General features: G+C 34.5%; 1 pseudogene; it reads right to left on the bottom strand.

Annotated features, from left to right (window-relative positions):
- Positions 1–7,063: 7,063 nt before the first annotated feature.
- LOC112480249 lies at positions 7,064–7,182 on the bottom strand (annotated as a pseudogene).
- Positions 7,183–14,677: the final 7,495 nt, after the last annotated feature.

Genomic DNA, 14,677 nt, shown 5'->3' with positions numbered 1-14,677 from the left:
AGTCCAGGTTGTCACCTTTGCTTATGACCAAGTGGCAATCAGAATTTTCTCTGACCTCCTCCTTGAGTTTAATTAATTTGCTAGAGTGGCTGACAGAACTCAGAGAAATATTTTATTTACTAGATTATCGGTTTATTAAAAAGAAGATAACTCAGGAACAGCTGAGGGAAGAGATGGCTTAGGGCCTGAGGAAGGGTATGGAGATTCTATGCCCTCTCTGAATACATTACTCTCCCCAAATCTCCACATGCTCATCAACTCAGAAGCTCTCTGAACTCCATCCTTTTAGGTTTTATGGAGACTTAATTACATAAGTATAAGAGACCCTTCCAGCAGCAAGAAATATCTAGCACTAAGATAAACTGTTAGAATTATGAATTATGTAAGAGACTTTAATTAGAGGAGAGAGCTAATTTTAAGTAGACACTGTTTTCCTTCCATTATCAGTGACAATGGGGACTCAAGAACAAGACGAGATTATTTAAAATAAATATTCGTATAATATTTTACATATCTAAGTAAACTGGATGTGTTTCAATCCATATTACAGAAGTTTGGAAAATTGTTTTTACTGTGAGAGAACTAAGCAATTATGAAGCATATTGATAAAGTAATTCACTATTCACTTCACTGTATTTAGGCGTAGTTTTATAGGAGTTAAGGCAGTATTGCTTGAATCCTCCAGATACTTGTAACCTAAAGCCAAGACTACATGATACTAATCATTACAAACAAATTATGATAACTGGGAATGGGGTTTCTTGGGGAACAAGAGTTTCATAACTAATTTGGGTTCAAACAGCATGTCAGCAATAAGGCAATGCTTTAGAAAAGTTCTTCTCCAAGCTGTTTTCATTACTGTGTTGTACCCACAAGGCTAGCTCTCACTACTTTGCCTTCACTTTTGATGTTCCCCTATCTAAAACACCATCATCCTCCTTTCTGATACCTGATCCTATCCATACCTCACAAACCAATATAAGTCCTATCCTGGCCATGAACTGTGCCGGGACTTGTTCAATTTAAATGGAATTTATTGTGTGGTTAAATGGGTTAGCTCCTAATTATATACTATTTTGTATTATTTTCCAGTTATTTTCTTTGTGAGTTTCTTACTAACGACCTTGCTCTTTACTCATGGGAGGAAACTTCTGTTTATTTTATAAACCTGCTACATTAAGCAAAGTACTGGGTTTGAGATTAAGCCTCAAAAAATACTGTTGCTTGAATTGAATCAATTGAGTGGTCTGTGACAGCTCAATTTGAAAATTAATGTAGCCAAATGTAGTCATTTTAATGTAGTCATATTATTAGCACAGGGATGCATTTATAGAAAGGGCAGTGTTAAGTGCAAACAAATAATTATATGGAATTACAGTCTGGGCATTGTATTGATAATTTTGATTCTATCCTTTGAGTCAGGAAATGCTCCTGGCCATATATTTGCTCCAACCACTTGTTCTTAAAACCATTGGCGATGTTATCTAAGGTGCAATGAGAACAAAAGATGATCACCATCTCTAAATGGCTCTTCTATATACTGTTTATTTCTTTCACTAGTTTCTAGAAGGTGCTCATTCTCCTCAAGCATTACAAAATCCAGTTCTACAATGGTCACATCTTTTATCAATGACCATGAAACTATTCACGAGACCATGAAATAAAGGCACACTCTCTCTTTTTTTTTTTTTTTTTTTTGCCTTTACTTTTACCATGTACTAGTAAAGGAACAGATTGGCCTCAAATGGAGGAAAAGTCAGTATGGTGTGTGATGATGTATTACTAATTGACTCATCAGGAGAAAAATGCCTAACAAAGCAATATCCCAATGTGTTTTTGGCACACACACACACGCACACACAGTTTTAATATGAAATACTTCAGAAACAACAGCACTATAATATATCAGTGCTATTCAAAGCAGTGCTCAAGGAAGTATGCTTCCAGTACTCTAGGGAGTCATTTAGTCCTTCTGGCACATTGTAAGATAATAAAGATATCTAAATAAGGTTATAGCCTCAGTTTTGATTTTGGATGACTTTACAAAACCTTGAGCTTATCATTTGTTTTTAATCATAGCCCTTTAACATTTGTCAGGCACATGGCCTTTTCTCGTCTTTCTATCTCGAGAATTTTGATATTGATATGCTGTCATTTAAATCATCTTTATGCTCTTCTGTGTGTGTGTGTGTGTGTGTGTGTGCTGAAATAAGAATTCTTTAACCAGAAAGGCTTCTATACTTTTGCTGAGGAATTCAGTTCAAAGAGCATTGTAATTGGTCAAAGAAATAGACAGTTTAATAATTATGAATTCCATAGATCTGACATATTTAAAATAGGACTTCTCAGAGGCTTCGAGGAGTGATTTAAAGTGAGTAATTTCCCTATGTGGCCAATGATGGAGAATAATGTAGGTTAGTGGATTAGGCAGGTATATGGAATCCTTGGGAGTAAAGAATTACAGACAAAAATCTATGTATTGATGGATTATGTTAAAACTGAGTGCAGTTATTCATTCTGTAAATATCTATGGGTGAGTTGTGATGAACAAGACAGACATAGTTCCTGAATTTGAGAGTTTAGAATCTAGCAGATACAAATATATTGATAATATATTGAATGAGTGAGTTGAACTTTTTATTCTTGTTTCAGGTGATTGGAAGTTCGCTGCTGCATGCAATGTTTCTTAGAGTGACAGTAAATAAAACATTAATTTAGTTTCCTTTTTAATATTCTATGTAAAGGGAAGTCAAGTTTTGGGTCAGGTATATTGCAATGGATAATACTAAGCCTCACAACAAAAGAAGCATAAAATCTCAAGTTCATGTCTGATTTAGGTGTTTAAAGTACGGACTAATGGCTTGAGGTGTTTAAAGTACGGACTAATGGCTTGAGGTTTTGTTTGGATTTTTTTTTTTCAGTCTAAATAATGTTTTGTAATAGATGCTTCTTTTTTTAAGTTGTCAAAATTATGCTTGAGGAAAGTACATATTCTTTTTTATATCTCATCCTTTGCACATTTTGAGAAACAGATAAATTTTTAAGAACTCTTAAAAGAAAATACGGGATTTTTTTTTTAAAGTCTTGATTCTTTGACTGATACCCTCAGAGAACTAACGTATTAAGACTAGGGTCAACCATGAGGTTGAGGGAGCATGTTATGTCCATATAGCAAGTAGATAATAAGTATCTAATAAAAGGGTTGCTAGTTTTATCATCTCTTTTCTATAATCCAGATAAAACTCAGTGGATATAATCTTCAATTGAATCTGAAGCATGTTGCAAGTCAGCAGAGAGAAACTCAAACAAATGTAAACATTTAGAGATTTCAAAATAAAAATTACCTTGTTTGCTAAAAAGAGCCAGTAGTTTGAAGGTTTTTTTTAACAAAATTATGCTCTATATAGAATTAAATCTCGAAAAAAATCAAGAAGCCAAATAGAATGAACAGCAGTAAGTGTATAATAAACGATAAAAAAGAACATCAACTGTTTGTCTTTGCCAAAGGCAAGGAAGCAGATCTGAGTTGAATAAGCAATGCTCTCCAGTCGGTGGAAGTGAAATGGCGGAAGTCACAACCAAGGTGTGGAAAGAAAACACAAATGAGAATAAGGAGAATTTATGAGAAAGGTCCCACTCTTTAATATACTTACCTTGTTTCAACTTTATCCAAAGAGAACAACAAAGAAGTTCCTTGAATATCTTAGAGCATGGTTGACATGGGAAGCAGCAATCCCCAGGTGAGGAGAACACAAGGAGGCTGCAAGCTTTCTTAAAATAACCAAATGCACAACCAACAGTGGTTGGACATGTACTGAAGCCAAATCTCAAAATTTACCTCCCTAGACTAAGTGACTTTCATCTTTAACTGGGAGTACAGCAATGATCCTCTGACTGGTCTCCTTCCACTTATTCATGTCCCTCCTCTTCCTCTTCCCCAATCCCTCTTCCTCAATTCTGCAGATACCAGAATTTTTTAAAAAGTAAAATCTGATGATATCCTTGCCCAGCTTGAACTCTTCAATGGCTTCAAATTGTACTTCGAATAAAACTGAAAATTCTACACGTTTCTGTGCATAATCCGGCCTTTGCTCATCTCTCCAACTTCATTTTCTACCTTTCTCTGCCTCCCTTACTGAGTTTCAAACTCAATGGCTTGTTTCTCAAATAAACCAATCTCTTTGAGCCTTCAGAGTATCAGTGCAAGCGGTTTCTGTCTGTCTGGGAAAATCTTTGTGACCACCCCCATCCCAGCCCAGGCCACTACTGCCTGCTAGTTCTTCTTCAACCTGTAAGTCTCATCTTCAGCGACCTTTCAGCCTAGGTTAGGTTATATATTATTATCACAGTATTCTATACTTTGCTTTTACTTACATTTCTCGTGTGAGTAAAATTACTCAAGCCATTAGTGATTTTAATAGAAGTGATGAATTATTTATTGTTTGTCTTTCTCGCTAGATTTTAGCTCCAGGAGGGTAGAGATTGTGTCTATCTTGTTTATTACTGAATTCTACATACTTGGCATTATGGCCGACTCACAGCTGGTGCCTAATAAATATCTCTGGAAAAAATGAGGGTGTAATATAGATGTGATAGGACTCAATGGGAAACATCGTCATTGCCTCCATGTTTACCCTGAACCAGGGCTCAGCTTTTTGTTTCATCTAAAAATGGCTAATCTAAATCAGATTTAAATATAGATTTTATTGAATACTTTTTGGAAGTTGAAGAAGAAAATGACATCACGTACCATACAGTAAAGCTTAACTAAAATTTCTATTTGACATTTCTCTTCCTCTCCTTAAAGTTCCTTTTTAGCTTCCTGTCTTCTCCTTGACTTTTCAGACAGCCTGTCCTGCTTCACAGACGCTTAGCCTTCACCACTTCAATTTTACCACACTAACGAGGGGCTCTCTCTATTCCTTTTCTAAAGCAGAGCATTTTAGCTTTCATCCTTCTATTAGATTGGTAGAACTGCCATAACAAAGTACTGCAAACTGAGTGGTTTCAGAACAGAAATTTATTGTCTCACAGTTCTAGAAGCTAGAACTCCAAGATAAAGGTGTTTGCAGGACTGGTTCCCTCTCAGGGCTGTTGGGGAGAATCTGTTTCATCCCTCTTGTCTAGCGTCTGGTAGTTGGTGCTGTTCCTGGGTTTATAGAGTGTCACCCTGATCTCAGCTTTCCTCTTCTCATGGCATTCTTCCTGTGTGTATCTGTATCTAAATTTTCCCTTTTTATAAGAACAGCAGTCATAATGGATTAAGGTCCACCCTAAATGGCCTCATCTTAACTAATTGCCTTTATAATGACCCCTTAACATTCTGAAGTATTGGGAGTAGGAATGCAGCATATTGATTTTCAGAGGACACAATTCAACCCATAACTATCCTCCTGCTTCTTATCCTTCTCCATAAAGAAAAGATTCTTTTTAAAACTCTATCTTTCCTGTAAGAGGGGTTTGAGGGAATTACAGATGAGGGGAATTATTAATAATGAATATATTTTCTGTCCAAAGTAATTTATTTTCCAAAAATATAGATCAGGTGAGACTGAGAGTAGGCAACATTTTGTCGCTCTTGGTGACCACTGAATCTAATACCTGGCCCCCTGCTCATCACATAGTAGACGCTCATAGATATTTGTTGAATGCAACTGAAAAACTTTTTAAAAAGATTTTTATTAAAATATAGCTAGCATCCAATATTATATTAGTTTCAGGTGTACATCATAGTTATTCAGAATTTATATACCTAATATAGTGATCACCATGTTGCACATCCAGCAACAATCTGACACCATACAATACTATTACAATATTATTGACTATATTTCCCATGCTGTACATCCATCCTCATGACTTATTTGTTTTATACCTGGAAATTTGAACCTCTTATTCTCCTTCGCCTTTCCCACTTTTAAAAAATTTTTTCAATTACAATTGACATTTAATATTATTTTATATTAGTTTTAGGTGTACAGTATAGTGGTTAGACATTAATATAATTTACGAAGTCAGCCTCCTGACTAATCTAGTACCCACCTGGCACTATACATAGTTATTACCATATTACTGACTATATTCCCCATTCTTTACTTTATATCCCCATGACTATTTTGTAACTATCAATTTGTACTTCTGAATTACTTTACTTTTTTCACCCTGCCCTCCAACCCCTTCCCATCTGGCAACCATCAGCTTGTTCTCTGAAACTATGAGTCTTTCTGTTTTGTTTGTTCATTTATTTTGTTCTTTAGATTCCACATATAAGTGAGATCGTATGGTATTCGCCTTTCTCTGTCTGACTTATTTCACTTAGCATAATACTTTCCAGTTCCACCCATGTTGTAGCAAGTGATGAGATTTCATTCTTTCTGATGGCTGAGTAATATTTCATTGTGTATATGTACCACTATTTCTTTTTCTAATAAAACACTTTAATGGGTGCTTTTCAATTCCAGAAGAAAGACCAAATTCATCAGCCTAACCTACAGCAATTTGACTTCAACTTGTCTTTCTAGCTTTTCCTCCTACTCCATTCTTTACATCAATATATTTTGTGTTTGAGCCATAAAAATCATTCTACTGTGGTTCTCTGAATACACTGTCTACTTTCACCCACATTCTATACTTTTCACAGCAGCAGTCACGGTATAATTATTTAGAAATGTGTCTATCTCCCAAGTGATTAGAATTTTTACAGGACTGAGGACATGTCCTATTCATGTTGTTATCTTTCACAAAGCCAAGCACACATCTTTGTATTATAGTTACCAAAAAGAACAATTTTAATTAGTGAGTTTTAAAATGAAATGCAATTGATTTTTGACCTGTTTTCTTAGGTAAGATTTTTAATTTTTTTTTTTCAGTACAAGTACTTCTTTGTAATCATGTTTTTGATTTTCCTGAAAAACCATGTGATGACAAAAGCTACTATAAATTCAATGATATTTTTATTTATTTATTTTTTTAAAGCAAGGCAACCCTTGATTGCCCTTACAGACTGCAAAGACCTTTTCAGCTTACAATCTCTCTCTCTCTCTTTTTTTTTAAAATTTTTTTATGCCTACAGTATCTGGTATTCCTAGGTGGTCTCTTACCCAAGTACTAACCAGGCCTGACCCTGCTTAGCTTCCGAGATCAGACGGGATCGGGCTTGTTCAGGGTGGCGTGGCCATAAACTCAATGATACTTTAAAATAAATTTGTGTTCTATTTATCACTACAGCATCTATAGACATAGGAAGAAATGGATATTAATGTTACCAGATATTACAATGTGTTTGGCATGTACAAGGATTTGTAGACCCTTTGTAGACTGAGTAGTTTATAGATTGCAAACAGTTTTCTAGGAAATAAGGACCTATTGAAGGTTTCTCATTGTGTAATGACAAAGGAAGTTAAACCATATAAAAAATAGATACTTTTTTTTCAAAATACTTTGCTTTGCATTTGTACTTTTATTCATTCCATGCATTTGTTCAGTATCTAGTGTATGCTAGGCAACATCGTAGGTGCTGGGCATACATGACGGATCAGGTTGGTATTAGCGGAGGTGGTGAGAAGAGTTTGGATTCTGGATGTGTTTTGAAAGCAGGGTCAATAGGATTTATGAACAGATTAAAAGTAGTGTATGCAAGAAAAGAATCAAGGATGACTCCAAGGCTTCTGACTGAAGCAACTAGAAGAACAGAGTTGCTGTTTGCTAGAATACAGAAGGCTGTTGGAGGAAAGGTTTTAAGATTGGGGTCCTCAGGAATGTGGCTTTGGACATAGTAAATCTGAGATGATTATTAGTTAATAGAAGATGTTTATAGATATGTGCTAATGTGGGTATTCTCTTCTTCAGTGAGGATAAACACAATTAGAAGTATGCTAGAGCTGGCTCACACCAGCTGATGAGAGCTGATTTGTACATTTTCAGGAATTTTGTGAGCCAGTTGTTAAAAATTAATAAATGTTATTAAAAAATAAGCTATAAAATGTATAAAGTCTAATCATTATGTTGTATATCTGAAACTAATATAATATTATATGTTAACTGTAATTGAACATTTTTTAAAATAAAAATAAACAAAGCATATTAAATAAATTATATCAAAACAAAGGTAATACACATTTTAAAACTAATTACTTCCTAATTATTTTACTATTTTCATTGATGATATTAAGTCTGTATCTGTTCAGTGCAAATGCAATAGAATGGTCCATAGCTCTTCCCTGCTCTAGATTCAGTAACATTGCATTGGTAGCTTGCAATTGACAGTGATAGCAAATGCCACAAACCAGGGCTTTTCCTCCACCTTGGAGATCTGACTGCTAATCACTCTTACCAGCTCACCACTGAAAAATCCTCTGTGGAAGCAAATTGTCTCTTCACTCTCCTATATTCCCTGCTACATAATTTAAAATAAACAAACCAAACCAAGAGATACACAGAAAGTGAAATGTAAGAGAGAAATAAAGCATTGATGAGTAGCTGACACAGTGCACTCAAAATGAGAAAGGTCTTATAAAATAGACTAAGTTGTGTTACATCTATGCAATTCAACGCTTTTTAAAAAATGAGCCAGCTCTATACTAATGTTGAAAAATCTATAAGATATAAAAAATGAACAAAGCAAACCGCACAATAGAATTTCTAGTATGGTATCATTTATGCAAAACAAATCAAAATAAAAATACAGATATATGCTTGCTTATCCACTGAATATTTCTGAAAAATATATAGAAAACTAGTAACATTAGTTACTTCAGGAAAGGAGAACTTGGTGACTGATGCATAGAGGTGAGAAACATATTTTGCCTTAGATATCCTTTTGTTCTCTTTGAATTTCATAGCATGTGTATGCATTTCCTATTCAAATCAAACAACATGTCTTTTTTTTTTTTAAATGCTTAAGAAGTTTTAAGAACAGGACATACAAATAACTCTTAGCCTAGGGTCGGAGGAGAAGCAAAGCTCTTACGCTTTAAATTTGTACAAATTTTGTCTCTTTTATATACATTTACTATTTCTTATAAAAGCCTAGTAACATTTATAAGGAAGTCTTCTATGATATGCAGCTTCTAAATATAAAGGTTTTTGGTTAACAATTGTAACTTGTAAACTTAAAGTTGTATTAATCTTAAAGCCTGTTTAGGTATGCTTACTATAAGAAACTATGAATTAGAAAATTTGTTATATGAAATTACATTTTTCTCACTTAAAGTAATAAATATATTTGTCTTAGGAATTTGAAGTTATTTACATATTTGTGATAATTAACACATTGACTAGGATCTTACAGGTCTTATAATTACCCTCTCCATTTTATAAATAGGATATGCTTCCTTGTTAATTTAAAAATGTAGCAGATTCTAAGTCTAGACTTTCTTCCTCAGTTGTGCAAAGAAACAAAAGAGTGCTTATAGCAGACTCATTATCAAGAACACAATAGAAAAACTTGTGTTTTCAAACAAATTGATATCATGGCCCTGGAGACAAGTCTGAACAGAGAGTGGTGGAATAAATTGCTTAACCTTCCTTTAGGTTTTCTGTGGAAGTTGCCTTTGCTCCTGTTCCCAGCCTGAGAGCATGAATCTGCTGTATTCACTAAATAAGGTCTCCGCCCCCCCCCGCCATCCCCCGCCAAATAAATAAATATACACATTCAGGTGTATTGGGTAAGGATCCAAAATTTAGCAGCAGTATCAGTAACAGCAGTGTTTTTCAATAGTATGAAACGAAGTAGATCAAACTGAGAACCAGTCATATCAGTCTACGGTAGAGAAACTATTCTCTCTCTAAGTGTTTCTCTTTCCTTTTTCCTATATGAATTAAGGATCAGTCAACCAAAAAGCAGATCTTAGATGGCTCCTGTGTCAGTCAGGGTTCTTGGCAGGCAGAGAGAAGTCACCCCAGACAATTTGTCAGAACCTACCTTCATGACAGGACTACTTACAGCTGTGTGGGCAGGGAGGGATATGCGAGCAAGCAAGCGAGGTGAGGCACCTGGACCAACAACAGTAGGAAGGGACAAGGAGAGAAAACAGAGTTTCTGGAGCTCAAAGAGAGCTAGAAATGTAAGATCTGGCCACCTCGCTGCTCCTGGATGGTCATGGAGGGAAGCAGCTACTGCCAGAGAGCTAGAGCTGAAAGAGGGAGAGAGCAGGGAAGAAATATCTCACATCTCTCTCCTAGTCTGTGCTCTCTTCTCAGTGGCCTGGCCAAACTTAAAGAGAAACTAGCCCCCATGAGGGCAGAGGAGATATAGTCTTCAGGGCTCAACTTTTCAGGGCATAGAGCAGGAAAGAATAGGATGAATAATGAATGGGGAGTAGAAATGCCAATAGAATAATCAGCAAACTCAGTGTTACATGCATTAAAATCCTCTGGGCAAATGCCAAGGTGGAGCAAAAATGTGTAAGTTTCTCTGACAGGTAAACTATTAGTAATCTTAGTCTGTCTAAACCTGAACTACTTTTGGGTGATTATGGGAACATTATGTGAACTGAGGCAGGGTTTTAAAGAGTCTCTCTAAATACCTGTATATATAGATACATATATACACATACACACATAGATATATGTTTCATTACATATATACACATATGTATCTGTTCATTATATATATACGTATATATACATGCACATATATACACATACAGATACATGCATGTGCATCATTGCCATAGTACGTTGCATATATCTTGCAGTATATAATTAATATTCTAGATAAACAACAAAGTGCTTGCATAAATTCTCAAGTTTTTTTTTTTTTTGCCTCAGAGGAATTGAATTATCAAATTAAAATCTGAAAGAAAAAAAAAGTGCACATCCTCTCAGACAAGAAAAAGCTAAAGGAGTTTTCATCAACACCAAACAAGTATTACAAGAAATGTTAAAGGGACCTCTCTAAGAAGAAGAAAGAGAAATATGAGTAATAAAATGGCAATAACTACATATCTATCAACAATTATTTAAAATGTAAATGTATTAAATGCTCCAATCAAAAGACATAGTGTGGATGAATGGATGAGAAAACAAAACCTATACATACTCTGCCTATGAGAGACTCACTTCAGATAGACACACACAGACTAAAAGTAAAAGGATGGAAAAAGATATTTCATGAAAATGGAAACAAATAAAAAAGTTGGGGTAGCAATACTTATATCAGACAAAACAGACTTTAAAACAAAGGCTATACCAAGAGACAAAGAAGGACCCAACAGTTCCATTTCTAGATATTTATCCAAAGAAACCTGGAACACTAATTTGAAAAGACATATGCATCTATATGTTCATCATTGCATTATTTACAATAGTCAAGATATGAAAACAACCTAAGTGTCCATCAATAAATGAATGGCTAAAGAAGCAGTGCATATATACAATGGAATATTACTCAGTTATAAAAAATAATGAAATTTTGCCATCTGCCACAACATGGATGGACCTAGAGGGTACCACGCTAAGTGAAATAAGTCAGACAAAGAAAGACATATCATTTACATGTGGAATCTAAAGAACAAAAGAAACAAACACAAAACAGAAAGAAACTCATAGATACAAAGAACATTTTGATGGTTGTCAGGTGGGAGAAGGGTTGGGAAGTGGGTGAAAAAGAAAGGACTAAGAAGTGCAAATTGGTAGTTACAAAATAGTCATGGGATGGGAAGTACAGTATAGGAAATATAATGAATAATATTACAATAACTATGTAGTGTCAGATGGGTACTAGATTTATGGGGTGATCACTTCATAAGTTACATAAGTGTCTAACCACTGTTGTACGCCTGAAACTAATATAATATTATATGTAGACGGTAATTGAAAAATAAAAAAATATTTTTAAAAGTGCACACCTACCTTTAAAGAATGAGAATCTGAGTAAGGTTGGAGGATTTTGTGAAAGAATGTGTTAAGGAGAAAAGACAAAGTTAAGTCTTTCCTTCTTCTACAACTGAAAGGAAAAGCTGCATTTTAAAACTGTAATTTGTGAAAAATAATTTAAATTAATTTTTAAAAATTAGCATTTAGATGGTAAGGTCTAATTTTCTACTTAGTTTCTAAGCGGAACATAAAAGATATTTATTTTGGGTGTGAAAATTTTTCTTAAAGAAGGAATAATTTGATCTTATTAGGAAGAATGAGTGTGTATAAATATATTTCCCCAAAGAAGTTGCAAACTTTTCATTTCCTAGATGAAGAATAACATGTAAATCCACAATATTGCTATAGATTTAACTGTTCTATAGGTACTAATAATTCTCTTTTCCAGCACCATTTTACACTATAAAGGGAAAAATTATCTTCTGTGCTGACAGAGACTGACAGCACACCAATGAAAACATGTGATAATATAATTTCCTTAAGACTGTTTGTGTTAATTGACAGGTAGGACCAAAATTATTCTCTCTCTTTTGGTAAAATTTTTATATAAATTTGATTGTTGTTCTTTTAATTTAATGCTAAATGCTTTTAGTACAAAAGTAGATAAGATTGGTATTTTTATCATTTTCCTACTCTGAGAATTTCCTTAGTACTGTTAAAAGAAATGTACATTAATAAATTAAGTCTTTTTCCTCATAGAATTCTGACTCCTTTTCAACCATCTTTGTGGTAATAATGCAGTTACTACACTAATACAATTGGAATAAAAGTGCAACATATTTTTAACCCATGAAAATACTATTTTTTTCCCTATTGAAACTAAAATGACTAAATTTTCTAGAGCTATAATTTCAATGCTTGATTTATATTTATCAACATTAAAACTGATATTTAAGGGTATAGAAATCTAAACTAAATATGAGTACACAACTAGAATGTGTTAAAATATAACAATATGTGTCTTTTATAAATTGATTTTTTAAAAACTAAAACAATTTGAAATTAAGGAAAACTATGAAATTCTTCCACCTAGATGATTTACGTAATTTAAAAAAATAATGGTTTTATTGGGATAAAATTTACATACCATACAATTCATCTATTTTAAGTGTACAATTTAATGCTGTTTTCATAATCACGGAATTGTGCAACCATCACTACAATCAATTTTAGATCATATTCATCTTCTCAAAAAGAAATCCCATACACAGTAGCAGTATCTCCCGTTTCTCTCTTATTCTTCCAGCCTTTGGCAACCATTAATCTTTCTGTCTCTATCCCTTTGGCTATTTCGGACATCTTGACAAATTTTTAATGGTGCAATAGTTCTTTGACAAAATCTGAATTTTATATTGATTTATTGTATATTGACATAAACTTGTTTATATTTTTCTTCTACTTAACTGTTAAGGCTTTGCATTAATTTAATACTGAGGTCATATATAAGATTTTTGAAAAAATTACAATTGATCCCAAAACCGTTGTCATAAAATATAAACCACAGTTTTATAAATATAAAATACTTGTGGTTTTTGTTGAGGTATAATGTTAGTCCATAAAACGTAAAGCACTTCAGGAGAATTTTAAACAGATGGAACAATCAATAAATCAAACAAAACAACTTTTCAAAATGTTACATTGGTTTATATTCATTCCCTCTACCCCTAGATGTTGGTGAAGGGAAATGTTTATTTGGATTTGGTCCTTTTTTTCTTTTGTCACCTAGATCTCTGTCCCATACCATCAACCTTGGAGAGATGACTTTCCCATATGAGGGTTTTTACTAACATCAGAGAATTCTTAGTTTTCTACCAGCCTTTACTTGAGGTTGAGTTCAGACTCCTCTGTGCCATATTCGTTGGGTCTTGCCCTAGTCCACTAGAGGCTGGAGTTCAGGAAGCTGAAATATTCTGCCACATGCCAACTGCCGTTTGTTCATTATTTGGGAAAGTGCCTGATGTTGCTGTTCTCTGCTCTATTTCTCTGCTCTCACCATGTTCCTCTGAATTGTGTTGGGACAGTGCAGAGAATTTAGAAGTTGCCATCTTATTGGTTGGAGCACTTGGCTGGAAGTAGATCATGAATGTTTTTTGGGTTGTTGAGTCACCTAGATCTCTGAACCTTGAGAAAAATACTCTTGAACCTTGATGATGTTGAAGAATTCTATACTTTCCCTCTGGCTGCAGCCACTTGCAGTTCTACTTTTAACTACTTTATACTTACCTTTGTTTAGAATATCTCGTAGTATTTACCTGTCATTGTGGCTGCCAAGACCTTTGGGACAACTTCTCTACTGAATTCTACCTTCTCAATTTAAAATTAACCCTGCATTTCCCAGGTTCCCTTGCTAGGGACTTAGCATCACCAATCAGATGTACTCCTATAAGATTTTGATTTGGAAGGAATTTATATGAGGAAACAAATAGGGTGAGGGGCACCCCTTTGTCAGGGGCAATAAGTTTTGTGGGTCTATTGTAGATATGCAATTTCCTGGTCATAGAAGGGTGAGTACAATCCAAAACTCAATAAAATGTCAGATCTGGTCATAGAGATCTGCAGCCACTAGCATATGGATTGTATGGAAAACTATGATGATAGTGGAATGCTGTGGAATACACAGAAGACTGTGTAGATTGAAAAGCAAAGGAGTGGAGGATGGAGCTCTTGGCCTGCAAAGGGCAGTCAGATTATGTACATCAATGCAACAAACCAGGTGAAGGACAACAGGAGATATGGGAGATACAGTGAACTTGGGATAGCATACCCCCATCTAAACGAGAGAGCTGCTTGCTGTCTCCTC

Source organism: Pteropus alecto, unplaced genomic scaffold (genome assembly GCF_000325575.1).
Source record: "Pteropus alecto unplaced genomic scaffold, ASM32557v1 scaffold73, whole genome shotgun sequence".
NCBI lineage: Eukaryota > Metazoa > Chordata > Mammalia > Chiroptera > Pteropodidae > Pteropus > Pteropus alecto.
The sequence above is the reverse complement of the archived record's forward strand: the minus strand, read 5'-3'. Positions and strand labels throughout refer to the sequence as shown.